Below are 18584 nucleotides of genomic sequence, written 5' to 3' on the forward strand. Positions count from 1 at the left end.
GTGGAAGGAGTTAGAAAACATGTAGTCTTTAAAAAGTTGTAACTCAATATGAAACACAATAATAAAGAGAAATGAGTGAGTTAATATCCACTGGAGAGTACCAGCTCTATTCTCAGAATATAATGAAAGAGTTGCTATTTACTAAGATAAGCCATCCTTTTAATAGAATTTATAAATAGCCCTAAAATAGTCCTACAATTATTATCTTCCTTTATTTTCCTTACTTGGCTCATCTATTCACTTCCAACCAATTTCTGCTGCAAATAGGTTACCTCTGTTCTCATAAAACCTACCAATCTGATTTGCAGTTTTATACAATGATCTCTATAGAAATCATGGGTGGTGCCCTACCTTATACCAAACCTTAACATTTAAGAGCATACTGGCTAGATTTTTCACTGTCAGCACCTAAATTGCATGGTTAATGAATATTCTCTTTCTGATGGAGGCTACTTTGCCACCTGTGTAGTGAGACAATAATTGCAAGAAATTAATAATCCCTCAGAATCAGTCCTCAATCAATGACATTGGGGAATTGGGGTTTAAATATTGTAGATCTTCACCTCTTGGAGAGGAGAATTCTCAGGTCTCAGGTTAGCATTGACTCCCCAGATTATCTCCAATAAAATAGAACATACTTTGCTCACTGTGATATTTGACTTGATAACACATTTCCTTCTCTTTTTAAAAAAAGATTTTATTTACTTGAGATAGAAAAACAGCACACTAGCAAGGAGAGGGGTGGAGAGGACAGCTGAGGGGGAGAAGCAGACTCCTATTGAGCTGGGAGCCTAATGTGGAGCTTGATCCCAGAACCCTGATATTATGACCTGAGCCAAAGGAAGAGGTTTAATTGACTGAGTCACCCAAGTGCACTGATAACACATTTCTTGATTGTTTTCTGGTCTTTGTTTTTACCTTCTTATTTAACTAGCTGTGGTTTCCTCACCTTCCAAATAAACCACTTGAATTGGAATCCTTCATCAGGGTTTGTTCTTATGGAAACCCAGACTAAGCTGTTCTCCTACTCCTCTTTATAATTTCTCTTGAGGATTGAGGAGCAGAAATATGGAATATTCATATAGTACTTAAAAATGTGGGACAGAAAAAAATTTTAAAAATTAAAAAAAATAAATTTGAAAAATGTGGGACAGAATAATTTGAATAGTAACTTACAACTGTGTTACTTTGGGAAAGCTACTTACCCTTTCTGGGTCTCAGTTTTTCTCTTCCGTGAGTTCACATAATCATAGGTCCTTTTAACAGAGGTTTGTGAAAATCAAATGTGAAAATGTATAAAAACCTAGAATATTATTAAAAGTCAACAAATAGTAAGCTGATAAAGTTTGTAACTTGGTGGTGAGTCAGAAAATGTTACAATAGGATATGTGCTTGTTGCCCCATAACCCAGGTGCTTAGTAGGCACCTCACAGAGGGATGAGGACATCTGCTCTCTATTTCTCTGTACCCTATTCAAAAATACACAAATGTTTCAGTGGAAAAAAATTTTTAATGTTTGATGCCATCATGTATTATAACTCCCCCCCCCCAAAATTTTATTTATTTGACAGACAGAGATCACAAGTAGGAAGAGAGGCAGGCAGAGAAAGGGGGAAGCAGGCTCCCTGCTGAGCAGAGAGCCTGGTGCTGGGCTCAATCCCAGAAACCTGGGATCATGGCCGGAGCTGAAGGCAGAGGCTTAACCCACTGCAGGCGCCCCTGTATTATAGCTTTTAAGAGTTTTAAAGGAGGTCCACTTTATTGCCTCTTTCTTCCTCTGATAAGTACATTGTTAGCAAATCCAAAGATGGAGAATTACGCCTGTTTAAAAACAAAACTGTATTATGGGCTTCTAGAATGCTGTCAAGTGTTTTTAGGTTCTATTTGAAAATGGTAACATAGCGGCTCCTGAGCTCATCTCTTCCCATAGGTACACCAAATCTGCAGCTTATGTATAGAATAATTTCCCTGTGGGAAAAAATAAAAGTCCAGGAATTGACAGTGACTTTTATACATTGAGCACATGAGAAAAAAAATGATTGACAAAGGAAAAGCAGAGACAACGTTTTACCATAATCCTCACCCCTGGCACAGCAACATACAATCAGGGACAAACTTGCAACTCTTAGCTACTCCCTGAGGAGGAAAATGTTTGGACCCAATATCTAGTGCCTTGACTTTTAAGACTCCCATCTAAGAAATGGGCTCCCAAAACACTTAAAAACACTTGGCTCTGAAGGCCAACTGGACTTGTGTCCATGTGGCCCCCAAGACTATAGCAAGTAGAGAAACCATTTTTAACAAGCTTGCATGGATATGAGGCAGTGGACTGAAATGCCCCTCTCCCCATCTTTCCCAGAAAGAAGACTTTTTTTTTTTTTTTTAATATTTATTTGACAGAGAAAGAGATCACAAGTAGGCAGAGAGACAGGCAGAGAGAGAGGGGGAAGCAGACTCCCCACGAGGGGAAAGACTGATGCAGGGCTCAATCTCAGGACTCAGAGACCATGACCTGAGCTGAAGGCAGAGGCTTAACCCACTGAGCCACACAGGCACCCTGAAATAAGACTATTTGTATATTTTAAGAGCTGCAGTCTCAAGAGCCAGACTCCTAATTTTACACAAAAGTAAGAACTAAGTGTAATTCTCACTGAAGACTGGGTAAGCTAGTGGGCAGCATCATCATGCATTTCCTCTGCCCCACTCCAGTTCACTTGTATCTCCCTAAAAGGAGCTTGGGCACACATCTATCACCCTGGCTTTTGCAGTTGCTACCCAGAGGACACACTCCTTGATTATTGGGCCCTGGTGGCTAGTGGTGCTAGAGTTTATGTGTCCCACAGGACTACAGCAAATGAAGAAGCAGTTCTTAATCACATCTCCCCACACTTCCACCCCCAGCCAGGGCTGAGCGTGGAGTGAGCAGCAAAAAATACTGTTGTTCTGGTATTTTCCTGAAAAAGGCCAGCTTGCATACTTGAAAAGTTGCTACCTAAATATCTGGCTTTTAAGAATACTGCATCTTGGTGATGAGATTCTCCTCCCCTTTGGAATACTGACAAGCCTTGGTAAACACCCAACTACTGGAAACCAGTAAGAACAAGGAAAGCAGTTGGACAATCACAAGATTTGAGAGACAATCAAGAGCTAGTATCAGGTTGAATAAGATTCATCTACCGAGATCATCCATTAAAAACTGGAGGACTTGTCTCTATCTAATGCACAGAAACCAACCAACACAGAGAGTCAAGGAAAATGAAGAAATAGAGGAATATGCTCCAAAGGTAAGAATAAGATAAACTCAAGAAACAGTCCTTAATGAAATGAGTTTCCTGATAAAGAGTTCCAAATAATGTTCATAAAGATTCTCATTGAGGTCAAGAAAATTATATATGAATAAAGTGAGAATTCTAACAGAGTTAGAGAATATATAAAAGTGCCAAACAACAATCATATTGTTAAAAAAATACAATAATTAAACTGAAAATTTAGTAGAAAGGATTAACAGAAGACTAGATGAAGGGGGAAAACAAGATCAACATATTTAAAGAGGGTGATTGAATTCATCCAATCAAAGGAGGAAAAAAAGAAAGAAAGAAAGAAAGAAAGAAAGAAAACCAGAAAGACTGAGGAGAGGAAACTTATGGAACACCAGGAAATGGACCAATATTCACATTATAGGGCTCCCAGAAGGAGAAGAGAGATAGAAAGAGGCAGAAAGACTATTTGAAGAAATAATAACTGAAAAATACCCTAACCTGGGGAAAGAAATAGACATCTAGATCCAGCAAGCCTAGAGTTCCAAAAAAAAAAAAAAAAATGAATTCAAAGATACCTACATCAAGACACATTATAATTAAATTGTCAAAACTTAAAGACAGGAGAGAATCTTAAAAGCAACAGGAGAGAAACAACTTGTCATGTACAAGGGTAGCCCTATAATAATTAAGAGGATTTTTGGCTGAAAATTTTCAGCCCAGAGGGAGTGGCATGATATATTCAAAGTGTTGAAAGAAAAAAACGATGTCAACCAAGAATACTCTACCTGACAAAGTTCTTTCAGAATCAAAGGGTAGATAAAGAATTTCCCAGAATGGAAATAACAAAAATTAGAGTGAAAATAAATGAGATAGAGACTAGAAAATCAATAAAAATGTCACTGAAACTAAAAGCTGCTTTTTAAAAGTGAAACAAAATATACAAACTTTTAGTTACCTTGCCAAGAAAAGGAGAGTGAACTTAAATAAATAAAATAAGAAACAAAAAAGAAGATTTTACAACTGATACCACAGAAATGCAAAGCATCATAAGAGACTACTGTGAGTACTCATAAACCAGTAAATTGGTCAACCTAGAAAAGATGAGTAAATTCCTGGAAATATACAGTGTACTAAAACTGAATCATGAAGAAATAGAAAATCTTAACAAATCATTACTAATAAGGAGAGCAAAACAGTAATCAAAATCTCCCAATAAAGAAAAGTTCAGGACAAGATGGCTTCACTGGTGAATTCTACCAAACATTTAAAACATAATATCAGTTCTTTTCAAGTTTAAAAAAAAAAAATAGGAGGGAACATTTCGGAATTTGTTTTAAAAAGCCAGCATTATGTTAAAACAAAACCAGATAAGGGTACTAAAAGAAAAGAACACAAGCCAATATCCTGATGAATATAGATGAAAAATCCTCAATGAAATATTAACAGACAATACAACAATACATTAGAAGGATCATATACCGTGATCAAGTGGGACTTATTCCAGTGTTGCAAGGATGGTTAAAGATCTACAAATCAGTCAATGTGATGCATTACATTAACAAAATGAAGGATAAAAATATCATTTCAATAAATGCAAAAAATGCATTTGATAAGATTCAACATTCATTCATGAAAAAGGTTTTCAACAAATTGGGTTTAGAAAGAAAATACGTCAACATAATGAGAACTATGTAAGATCAACTCACAACTAACAACATAAACAATGAAAAGATGAAGGCTTTTTCTCTAGGATCAAGAACAAGACAAAAATGTTTATTTTCACTACTTTTATTCAACGAAGTATTGGAAGTTCTAGACAGAACAGTAGGCAACTAAAACAAATAAAAGATATCCAAATTTGAAAGAAAGTATTAAACCTGTCTACTTTTGCAGATGATGTGATAGTATACTTAGAAACCCCTGAAGACTTTATCAAAAACTGTTAGAGAAAATAAGCAAATCCAGTAAAGTTGCAGGTTATACAAAAATCAATATACAAAAATTGATTGCATTTTTAAACACCAACAACAAACTATCTGAAAAAGAAATTACAAAAACAATCTTATTTACAATTCCATCAAAAAATATATAATACCTAGGGAAAAACTCAGTCCAGGAAGTGAAAGATCTGTAAAATGAGAACTATAAGACATTAATAAAAGCAGTTAAAGAAGACACAAGTGAATGGAAAGATATCCTGTGATCATGAACAGAAGAATTAATATTGTGACTACCCAATCTATGGATTCAATGCAATCCCTATCAAAATCCCTAGAATTTGTATAGAACCACTAAAGACCTCAAGAAGCTAAAGCAATCTTGAGAAAAATTAACAAAGCTGGAGACATCACACTTCCAGATTTCCAACTGTATTGCAAACTATATTAATTAAAATAATAAGATATTTTCACATACTACAAACCCATAGATTAATGGAATAGAGTAGAAAGCTTAGAAATAAACATACATATATGAACAACTAATTCATTACAAAGGAGACAAGAATATACAATGGGGAAGGCATAGTTTCTTCAATAAATGGTGTTGGGAAAACTGGACAGCCACATGCAAAATGGTGAAATGGGCCACTATGTTACACCATATACAAAGATTAGATTAAAATGTATTGAAGACTTGAACAGAAGATCTGAAAACATAAAACTTCTAGAAGAAAATACAGGCCATAATTTCCTTGACATCAGTTATGGCAATGAAGTTTTGGATTTGACAATAAAAGCACAGTAAACAACAGCAAAAAGAAACAAGTGGGACGGCATCAAACTAAAAACTTTTTGCCCAGTGAAAGAAAACATCAACAGAATGAAAAAGCAACTTACAGAATGGGAGAAAATATTTATAAATCATATGAGATAAGGGTTTAATATTCAAAATATATAAAGAACTCATAAAACTCCATAATAAAAACAAATAATCTGATTATTAACGGGGCAAAGAAAGTGAGTAGACATTTTTCCAAAGAAGACATAAAAATGGCCAATAGAAACATGAAAAAGTACTAATTAGGAAGACAATTAGAATCACCTCACACCTGTCAGAATGGCTATTAAGAAAAGGATAAGAAGTAATAAGTATTAATGACCTTGTGCAGAAAAGAGAGTTCTTGCACACTGTTCATAGGAATACAAATTGGTGTAACCCCTATGGAAATCAGTGTGGAAATTACTCAAAAAAATAAAAATTCGATTATCATATGATCCAGAATTCCACTTCTGGGTATATAAGTCATAAAAAGAAAGAGATATTCTGTGTGATCTCACTTATATATGGTATCTAACAAACAAACAAACAAAATTTTTGGAAATTATGGATTGGTGGTTTCCAGAGGTAGGGGCTCAGGGATGGGTAAATAGAATACAAAAGGTGGTTGAAAGGTACAAACTTTCAGGGTACCTGGGAGACTCAATAGGTTAAGTGTCTGCCTTCGGCTCAGGTCATGATGTTGGGGTCCTGAGATTCAGTCCCTGTGTCAGGGTGTCAGGCTCCCTGCTCAATGGGGAGCCTGCTTCTCCAACTGTGTCTCCCCCCCACTCATGTTTTTTTTTTCTCTCTCTCTCTCAAATAAAATTTTAAAAAAATAAAAATACAAAAGGTACAAACTTCCAGTTATAAGGTAAATAAATCCTGGGGATGTAATGCAAATCATGGTGACTATAAGTAACAATACTGTATTGTACATTTGAAAGTTTCTAAGAAAGTAAATCTTAAAAGTTCTCATTACAAGAAAAAATAATTAGCTACATGAGGTGATGCAGGTTAAACTCACTGTGTTCATCATTTTTCAATACATGCATATCTCAAATAATTATGTTGTGCATCTTAAAATAATACAATGATATATGTCATTTATATTTCAATAAAACTTGGAAACTAAGAAACAAGATGCTTTCAAGTGTTTAAAAAAATGTTCCTGATCAAATGTAAGAATGCCAAACTGACTAAGAGAGATCTATAGCAATTTTCTTTCTTTCTTCCTTTTTTCCTTTTATTTATTTTGGATAATGCTGTTTAATTTAAGCAATAATATTAATAGTATGATAAGCCAGTGCTTTAATTGAATGTTTATTTTGAAGAAGAATATACATATAAATGTGTACAGCACATGGAGATCTTGTCCAGTGTTAAGAGCATGATTACTTGGTTTAAGCTATACAGTCACAGTATTCTATTGCTTTAAAATTAGTGGAGTATCAAATTAAAATAAAAGAAAAAGCAAGTTGATTTGCATAAGAAATGTATTAGAATATGTACTTTGGAAAAATATTTTGGGGAGTGTAAAGCTCCTCATGCATCCAGAATTTTCATTGTAAAAATTGTCTAAGACACCAGACCACCTTTTCTGTCATAACAAAGAAGATACTTTATCCAACCTTTTCGGTCTCCATCACCAGGAAACTTTCTGTGTTTTTAAGGTGAAATGGAGAGATGTGACAGTTACTGAAAATAGACAATGAACTCGTGAGATCAATATGTCTGTCAGGGCTAATCAGAGAAAGAAAATCAAAAAGATATTTAGAGATATTTATTTTAAGGAATTGACTTAATTCAATTGTGATTGTAGGGGCTGGAAAATCCAAAATTCATAGGTCAAGTTGGCAGGCTGGAAAATCCAGGAGAAGTTATTGCTGCAGTCTTCATACAGAATCTCTTCTCATAAAGGCACCAATCCTGTTGGATTTAGGGCCCATCCTAATCCAGTATAACTTCATCCTAACTTGATTACATCTGCAAAGACTATATTTCAAAAGCATATGTTTCACGTAGATAAGAATTTGTCAGGGGACACTCTTCAACCATGTAGAATCATTTTGTCATTGTTGGGATTATTGTCTCAAGTTAGAGAAAAAATAAAATAATAACAAGAGCAGAGAGTTTTGACACAGAAATACCTAGACTCAAATTTTAATACTGCCATTGTCTAATATGTGTCCTTTTATTTAATCACTCTTAGTGTATCTTTTTCACTCTGTAAAACCTGGACATAACACTTGCAATACATGGTTATTATCAAATCAAATTCAGTTATGTATATTAAGTCCCTAGAACAGAGCTACAAACAAAACTGTATTCAGAAAATGGTAGATATGGTTTATCTATTTAAGTTAATTATGAAAAAAGTAAATTCTTATTAAAGAATATTCTTTCGATATAGCAATGATAGCATTGTTAGAAAAGACAGGAAAAATCCAATGAAAGCTTACAGAATTATGTTTTCTTCTTATGGAACATCATGAGGCTTCCCCGGAAGTAAAGGGGAAAAGTCCAACACATTCAGTTTGATCAGATTTCTAGCCATTTATTAAATGTAGTTTTTTAGAATTTTGTGTCCTACATATATGCCTATATGTGTATGTTCATGTTTGTATGTAAGAGAGAGAGAAAGAGGGGCACCTGGGTGGCTCAGTGGGTTAAAGCCTCTGCCTTCAGCTCCGGTCATGATCTTAAGGTCCTGGGATTGAGCCCCACATTGGGCTCTCTGCTTCCCCCCTCTCTCTCTCTGCCTGCCTCTCTGCCTACTTGTGGTCTCTGTCTGTCAAATAAATAAATAACATTTAAAAAGAGAGAGAGAGAAAGAAAGATGAGGGAGAGGGAGATGGTGAAGAAAAAATATTGTTTATTGAGTTATAAGTGCAAATTTTGTGTCAGGAACAATGCCACATATATTTTACACAATACCGTATTCATGACTATCCCATGACAATCCCTATAGGGAAAATGATAAAGAGAAATGATAACCATTTTCTTCAGGATATTAAAAAAAACCTAACATAAGTCATATTTTATTACCAAGGTTGGAGAAGAGTATACACTGAAAGCCTATTACAAAATAACAATTTTTGGACACACAAATGGGTGTGGGGGATGGTTTGAGGACACTGGAGAAAATTTATTCAAGAATATGATTATTATGGGTTGAATGTGTCCCACCAAAAGTTGTATGTTGAAGTCTTTGCACATAGTACTTCAGAATGTGTATTTGGACATAGGGTATTAACAGAGGTAGTTAAATTAGGATGAAGTCATTAGGGGAGCCCTGATCCAATATTACTGGTTCCCTTATTAGATGGATGCCATAGGGATTTAGACTGATGCCACAGAAACACTAAGATTGTAAAAAATATATTAAGAAAATCTATATGCCAACAAACTGGACAACCTAGAGGAAATGGATAGACTCCTAGAAACATATAACCTGCCAAAACTGAAGTAGGAAGAAATAGAAAATTTGAGCAGACCAATTACCTGGAATGAAATTGAATCAGTAATTTAAAACAAAACAAAACCAAGCGAAACTTCTAATAAACAAAAGTGCAGGATCAGACAGCTTCACAGGTGGATTCTAGCAAACATTTAAAAAGGGGTTACTACCTATTCTTCTGAATTATTCCAAAAAATAGAAGAGGAAGGAAAACTTCAAAGTTCATTTATGAGGCCTGCATTACCTTGATATCAAAACCAGATAAAACATCACAAAAAAAGAGAACTACATGAGCATAGGTGCAAGTGTCCTCAACTAATTATTAGCAAACCAAATCCAACAATACGTTTTAAAAAATCATTCACCAAGATCAAGTGGGATTTATTCCTGAAGTAAAAGAGTGGTTCAATTCAATAATCGATCATGATACATCACAACAATAAGAGAAAGGATAAAAACCATGAGATCATTTCGATAGATGCAGGAAACACTTGACAAAATACCTGGATTCATGGTAAAACTGTCAACAAAGTAAGTTTAGAGGGAACATACCTCAACATAATAAAGGCCTTGTATCCAAACCTGCAGTTAATATCACACTCAATGGTGAAAAACTAGGAGAGCTTTCCCCAAGATCAAGAACAAGACAAGCATGTCTACTGTCACTTTATTCGATGTAGTACTGGAAGTCTTGCTATTTACAACAAAATGGATGCATCTAGAAAGTATTATGCTAAGTAAAATAAGCCAGACAGAGAAAGACAAATGCCATATGACTTCACTCATATGTGGAATTTAAGAAACAAAACAAAGGAAAAAAAAGAGATGAACAAAAAATCAGACCCTTAATGATAAAGAGCAAATTGGTGGTTATCAGAGGGGAGGTGGATGGGAATGAAATAGGAGAGGAAGATTAAGAATACACCTACCTTGATGAGCATTGGGTAAAATACATGGAATTGTTGAATTGCCATATTGCTCTCCCGAAACTAATACAACACTGTATATTAACTACACTGGAATTAAAATTTAAAAATAAATGAAATTAAAAATGTTTTTATAAAAAAGGAAATGAGGACACAGACACAAAAGGAAACCATGTGAAGACAGTGGAAGAAGACAACCAGCTCAGAGAAAGGAGAGAGTTCTTAGAAGAAACCAATCTGGCCAACTCCTTCATCTTAGACTTCTAGAGAAAATAACTTTCTATTGTTTAAGCCACCTATTCTACAGTAGTTTGTTATATAAGACCTTAGAAAACTAATATGGTGACCTTCAAGGATGAATGCCTAAGCAAAGGGGAAAAATTAGAAGGATTCTGAATAGACAATCTCTTTAGATTAATTTAATTATTAAGACAATTTATATAACTGATCAAAGTTAGCTAAATGATTTCAATTTCCTATATCATATATAAATTCTACAGAGGTATTCTCTAATTCATAGCTTTGAACCAATATTCTGAAACCCACAGACAACTAAGAAAGTATTGGGTCATTTTTTTAATAGAAATATAAAAATAGCTCTCTGATTTTCTAGTAATTCCTTTCAGATAATCCATAGGATTGATAAATCTATAGATTTATAGATAAATCTATAAATAAATATAGATAAATCTATATATCTATATCTACTATCTGAACTAAAATCTAGGCATCTAGGGTAGGAGCTTGGATTGAAGTTTTGTATTTACAAGATCATATGTTCTTTATGTATCCAGGCAAGACACTTACCTATGAGTCAAATGTCAAATATAACTAACAAACTAAAATGAAGGCCCTAAGCCCATTTTTAACCTTTATTGTATTTAAGAGTAATAGCATTAATTATAATTTTTTTTAGTGTTTGTCACAAGATAATATAATCTAGGGACTTGATAGATTTTTATTCTCCTCCAGTTCATGCATTTTTTTTAATCCAGAGTAATTATGTTTCTTCTTATTGCATTTTTCCATGTATTTTTTATGATGCTTTACTTTAATGTGGATTTATCTTTTGAGGACCGGTCTTATGCAGCTTACCACAGTTGTAAGCAGAGTGTATTTAAAATTATAATTTTATTCATACAAATGTGTTTAGATTATACAGTTTATTAAAAATTTAAAGTTATTTATAATTTATAAGACAAATATTACAATTTTGCAAAAAAATAGAAAAGAGAAATATGTGACCTTTTTAATGCTCTCAAAAATTATATTTAAATATTGCTGAATGTATGGCATGACTAACAGCAAATCTTAGGGCACAGGAATTAATGTTCCTTACCCCAACATTCAATAACATTCTTCATATTACTATATTTGGGGAATTTTTAAAAAGACATGTTTCCCTGAAGATATATAACAAGCCAATTAAGAACACTTTATAAATACACTTCTTGTAATACAAGAGACAAGGAAAATTACATTGACTAATTTATAACTATTTCGAAACAAAGCATTGAGTAAATAAAAATGTCATAAAATGAAATAATAAAACATATTCAGTCATCGAACATTGAATGTCTCCATGTATAAAGTACTGGAGCAGGAAACAATGGATACATCAAGCATGAATTTTGCACTTGAACAACTTCTGGTCTAGTTAGGGGAATAAGACATATATAGATAACATACAAACACACACACACACACAAACACACACACTCATTTTCCAAAGAGGAAGGTGCTAGTGCAAAAAAAAAGGGGGGGGGCAGGTTAAACAGTATAGATATTTATGGTGCCAAAATTATGGTATTGCATCTTTGTAGAATTCATAACTGGATATCCTAATTATGAATCAATTTTGTTTTAACACAGGAAGGGGAGTCAGTTCACCATGGCCCTGGTGATCTAGTTTTATGTCACGAAGCCTTGACTATGGGTTCTTTGAAGTTTGCCCTCCTAAAACACAAGGGTGTGTCTGTGTGTGTGTTTGTGGTAGCAGGAAGATGGGGAGACTCTCCAACCATGCTTTAACAACTATAGCAATTCAAGGAAATAATCCTTATTAATCAAGGGATGAAAAATGATTTGGGTCATATCTGATTATTAATGCCATGTTTAGTTGAAAATAAAATAGGTTTATGGGGCACCTGAGTGGCTTAGTCAGTTAAATGTCTGCTTCTGCTCAGGTCATAATCCCAGGGTCCTGCAATTGAGCTCCGAGTCGGGCGCTCTGCTCAACAGAGAGCCTACTTCTCCCTTTCTCTTGCCTGCTGTTCTGCCTCCTTGTGCTCTCTATCTCTCTGTCAAATAAATTAAAAAAATATATTAAGAATATAAAATAGGCTTAATTGACAAACTCAGTGATTGATGATTGACTTTTGGAGTTGGGAACATTTCACTCACTAAGTCATCAAAGAAACTTATTGAATGCAGCCAAAGAAATGGATATCTGTTTTGATGTTTGACCATGAATTTACCTAAGACAATATTCCTGTTATCACTATTATTAGTTTCATTGTAAAGGAAATACTATCTTATGTAGTTTTAAAAAAAGTATAAATTGGGTGGATTTATAATTAATAACATAACAAAACACTAGAAAACATTTAGGAAGAAACATAAAGCCCTTACATGAAGAAAATTAAATATTTTATTAAACAGCTAAGATAAAACTTGAATAAAGTCATTTATAATTAATTGATAGACACACTCAATATTCTAAAGACATCACTCCCAAAATAATTTTTAAAGTAATGCAATTATAAACAAAATCTCATTAATATTGTTTTTCAGAACTTTATTGCCATAAAGTGTATCTCAATATAAATCCTTAAGAAGAGGTATGTGCTTTGGTGAGTGCTGTGAAGTGTGTAAACCTGGTGATTCACACACCTGTACCCCTGGGGATAAATATATATGTTTATAAAAAATAAAAAATTAATTAGAAAAAAAAAGGAAGAGTCAATACTATTTTTTTTAAGTAAAAAATTATGGAAGGGAAATTGCATCAACTGATATTTTAAAAATTCGACAACATAACTCTAATTAATCAGACAGAATAAATACTCAAGAAACATATGAATGTAGTACATGATTTTAATTCCTTCATGAAAACTTCTTAAATAAAGAATGTTGAAAAATGTATATTTATTTTATTTGTCATGGAGGAAAGCTCATAATCTTTTTTCTTATACTCTATTAATTTACTAGGGCTACCTTACAAGTACTATAGACTGGGTGGTTTAAACAAAATTTTGTTTCTTCACAGTTTTAGAGGCTAGAAGTCCACAATCAAAGAGTCAACAGTATTGATTTCATCTGAGTCCTCTCTCCTTAGTATGCAGATGGCCGTCTTCTGTCACATGGTCCTCTTATAAGGACACCAGTCATGTTGGATTAGGGCCACCAATGTGACCTCATTTTAACTTAATTACAGTTTTTAATACCCTATCTCCAGATACAGCCGCATTTTAGGGGTAAGGACATTGGCATATGAATTGGAGGTGTGGAAGATTCAATTCAGGCTCATGACATATATCATGAAAGAAAATAAAACAAAATTTAAGATATAGAGTAGATTATGAAAAAAATGAATAATAAACTGTTAAAAAACCAGGAACAAAATATCAGCAAATTTGAATACCATCCTGAAATAAAATAAAGCCTTACAAGTATAAACTAACAGGCAAAAAAACATAAGTGAAGATATTTAAATACGCAGTTATATGAAAAATTGTATTTCTGGACATCAAACTGACAGGCTAGAACAGCAAAACTGGTAAAAATAGTTTTAACACAAATTTTCGCATTTTTGTCTGTGAGATAAAGACTTGAGAAAAAGATTATAGTCTACAGAGAAAATATTGGACAAAAAGCGAGAATAAGAATTTATAAGTCAAGAAAAGAAAGTGATGAACACATTTGGATAAATTTTTTAACTTCACTAATAACCAAAGAAATGAAATTTGAAAAAACTTTTGGTGACATCTTAAACTACTAATTTGGGAAAGATTTTAAGTTTGCAATATTTAAATATAGAAACATTTTATTTTATTTTATTTTATTTTATTTTTAAGATTTTACTTATTTATTTGACAGAGATCACAAGTAGGCAGAGAGGCAGGCAGAGAGAGAGAGAGAGGAGGAAGCAGGCTCCCTGCTGAGCAGAGACCCCCCCCGACGCGGGGCTCGATCCCAGGACCCCGGGATCACCCAGACACCCCAATATAGAAACATTTTAATATACTTTCCAAAAAAGGCAGATGTGTGAGGATATAAACTTCATTATATATCATTGATGGAATATGAATTTTTGCAATTTTTTGAGGTCAGTTTATACATATATAATGAAAGTTTTGGGATTTTTCAAATGTTTCTACCTAGCAATTTAATTTTACATGTGGATCCTAAAATAATGAGATAAACACATGTATCCATATACTGTGCTGCTTGCTCCTCTAGAGACATAGAGGTCTATGTACTAATAACTATCCTTTGTTTGGGAATTATAAATTTTTTAATTTATTATATGCTTTAATGTACTTCCCAAATGAAGTGCAGTGCATTTTGCAATAGTAAAATGATATTACCTGGAAACTTGGAAATTGAGAGGAGAATTAGATTACTTGAAACTGAGAAGATTTAGAAATTCTTTATGGAGGATATGGTATTTGTTTTTGAGTGAAGTTTATAATGATTAAGCAGCAAAGCATTGGAGGCAAAGGACATAGAATGAGTTTTGTGGGACAGAGTTAATACTTTTTTTTTTTTTTTTCCAAGCATATGACAGAATTTAGAAGAGCCCAATCAGAATAGTTGGTTGGGATAAAATAGAGAACTGACTAAGACAAGCAGTGCAGAGAAGCAGGTCAAATTAAAAAGCTGGTGTAGCAGTTCCATTGGAAGGAATGGGGGCAATATAGAAAAAGGAATAAATATTGCAGAGTTGGAATCTGCATGGTATAGATGTAGAACAAAGGATGAAGCCAAAGTTGAATATACCAAGTTTTAGGAACTGAGACGCAACATATGCAGATATAAGGGAAAAGAAGTGGTAACATCCACTGACCAACATCCACATTAGGAGCTGTGCTTCAGGCCCTCATACATCACACCACAGTGTTTTCTTGCTGTTGTTCATATTATATAAATGCTCAGAGTCACAGCTAAGTGACTAGATGATTCAAATCCAAGTCTTTCATTTTATACATGATACAAATCTATGTACTTTATGATTTAGAGATAAAATAATATGAAATAATTTTGATTTATTTCAGTCAGAATATGTTTTTTCCCTTCCTGCATTTTTATGCATGTTACTTTAAAAATTATGTTTTAAAATGTAAAGATTGAAGTTCAAGGGCATTCCTGAAGTTTTAGATGTTTTAAACCATCCAGTTCTTAGCTGTGTCCTTGCAGTATAGATCATCTGGCCTGTTTTTGTCTTTTCGCTTCTACATGATAAATGCAGACAAGAATGCTAATATCCTTAGGCAAGGTCTTGTTTTAAAAATGTATATAAGAATTTGTTGCTGATAGAAGGTTTTGATGAAGACAGGAAAGAGAATTGACAAAGCAGATACAATATATCATATAGGACTAATGACATCAAATGGGCCACTTCATTAACCTTGCTGTTTTATCTTTGAACTACTGTTGGTTCCTAAAAGAATAATGTGCGTGTAATTATTATTATATGTGAAAATAATCTGGAACATATTCTAGCACTCTGTTTTTTTTTTTCTTATACATAGAGAACTGTAGTATAAAAGCTAGTTGACTATTAACAGACCTAATATTTTTTTTACTTTGATTTAAAAAAGAGGTACACAGCCTAAAAATTATGTCTTAGTAATACTGTAATTGCCCATTATAAAGAATTGCAACAACAACAAAATAACACAAAAGCCAAGTCCATCTTAGTAATTGGGATATATAGTTGAAGGTTGCATGTTCACTTTAAAGTTGAATAGTGTCACTGGAATAAAGAAAAAAAGCACTTCTGCAACACCCCATTTCAAGTGACTTTTTCATATGATAATGTCTCCAAGTCCCTATTAGTAATGTTTTGCAAAGGACAAAGGGCAATGGAGTTCTGACAATATAAAAAATTAATATAATATGAACCACATTAACAACTGTAATAATAATAACGATAATGATAATTTTAAACAAATTACCCAGCTAAACATTGCCTTTCTTGTGATTCATATGATATGTACAAATGACTGAATAGGACTCTATCTAGAAGTTAACCAACATTTGTCATGAAAATTTACCCTATTTCTTTCATGATATGCTTTGGGCTTTGGGAAATAACACCTAAAAGGAGAGAAAACAAAAACTTCAACAACAAAAAATACCTGGTCCTTATTTGGGATCTTTCCTTTGAAATGGAGCTTTGTGAAATTAGTGGTAATATTTTTCCTTTTCAGAAATTTAAAAATTATGTAACTAAAGGTAATCAGTCACTAACACTGTCGGTGTGGTTTGCAAAGTCCTCATAGTTTCAGATTCTCCCTTTTTTTCTTCTTGAAAGGGAGAGAGGGAGACAGAGAAAGGGCAGAGGGATATGAAGAGAGAGAATCTCAGGCAGGCTCCATGCCCAGTCTGAGCCCAAAGTGGGGCTAGGTCTCACATTCCTGAGATCACGCCCTGACATCAACAGTTGAACTCGTAGCCAACTGAGCCACCCAGGCACCACCTCCATTTATAAACTGTAAGTAAAACAAATTGAAACTGAGAAAATTTTAACTTAGATGCATTTCAAAGTTTAAATTTGTCCAATTTATTCTCTCTGAGATACAACACAATGCAGTCTTTATAAAGGTATTTGAAATCAGCTTTGTCTGGGTTTGTTACTCAGGTCCCATTAATTATTTGACATATAAAGTTTCCCCTTTTAAATTAATTTCTCAGTCTTAACTTCCTTATGTATAAAGTGGTACTATCAGGATCCACATTGCAGAGTTGTTATGAGGATTAAATGAGATATTGTGTACACAAGTCTAGTCTTTATAAGAGTCCATTAAATGGCAGTTTTTATTGTACCTATTAATTTGATAACAGAGAAAGCTCTATGGAAGAGAATTTTTGATTCATCTGATTTTTGAATTTTCTCTTAATTTGTTTTTTTTTTTTTTAAGATTTACTTTTTGGAGAGATAGAGCAAGGCCACAAGAGGGAGAGGGAGAGAGAATGTGAAGAGGAAGCCGTGCTCAGTGCATAGCCTAACGTGGGGCTCAATCTCATGACCCTGAGATCACTACCTGAGCTGAAACCAAGAATTGGCCACTTAAGCAGCTGTGTCACCAGGTGTCCCTCTCTTCGTTTTATCTAGTTCTGTTGTATCCTGTGAATTACAGATATTTCTATTTTTAGTGATATGAGCTTTCCTTTTCCATTGGCTGTTTTCCTTAACTCATAACCTGATTCATGGACCATATAATTGGGTATATCAAAATATAAAGATATCCTTTGTCCTGTCAACTACACTTGAATTTATAAGAAATCACTTGTGTATGAAAAGGTGTTAGTTGAAGCTTTTGGGGGAAAAAACCAGAAACATCTTAAAAGTCTGTTATAAAAAAGTTGGTTACATAAATTATGGTACTTACATATAATAATAGATAACCATAATCAAGGACAGAGAAGCTCATTATGTATTGGCAGGGAATAATCTTCCAGATGTAATGCTTTAGGAAAACAAATGAAGATGCTGAGATGTGCAGAGGTGTAATCAGTTATCATTCTATAAAGAGGAAATATATGTATATGACATACACATATGTATCTGTGTTTTAAATGCATATGTGTGTGTATTCACATGTATAAGTATAAAAGAAAGAAGAGAACTGCCAGGGTATTCAAATAACTGACAATACTCGATGCCTGAGGCAGGAAAACTGGTTGCCTGGCGGCAAGGTTTGGAGGGAGACTATCATTATATACACTTTTATGCTTAAATTTGGAGCCATATGCCAGTATTCTTTATTCAAACAAATGAGACGTTTTAAATTCTTTAAAAATAAGCTTCAGTAAGAATAATCACAGGATCATCACTTCATGCCCCAGTTTTTCTTTATGAATTTACATTAAAACCTTAAAGAATTTGAGAATATGGTAGAAATGCTGCCAGCTATTCTGATACTCTTTAGATCTATAGGGGACACATACAACACA

This window comes from Mustela nigripes, chromosome 12, assembly GCF_022355385.1.
Source record: "Mustela nigripes isolate SB6536 chromosome 12, MUSNIG.SB6536, whole genome shotgun sequence".
Lineage (NCBI taxonomy): Eukaryota > Metazoa > Chordata > Mammalia > Carnivora > Mustelidae > Mustela > Mustela nigripes.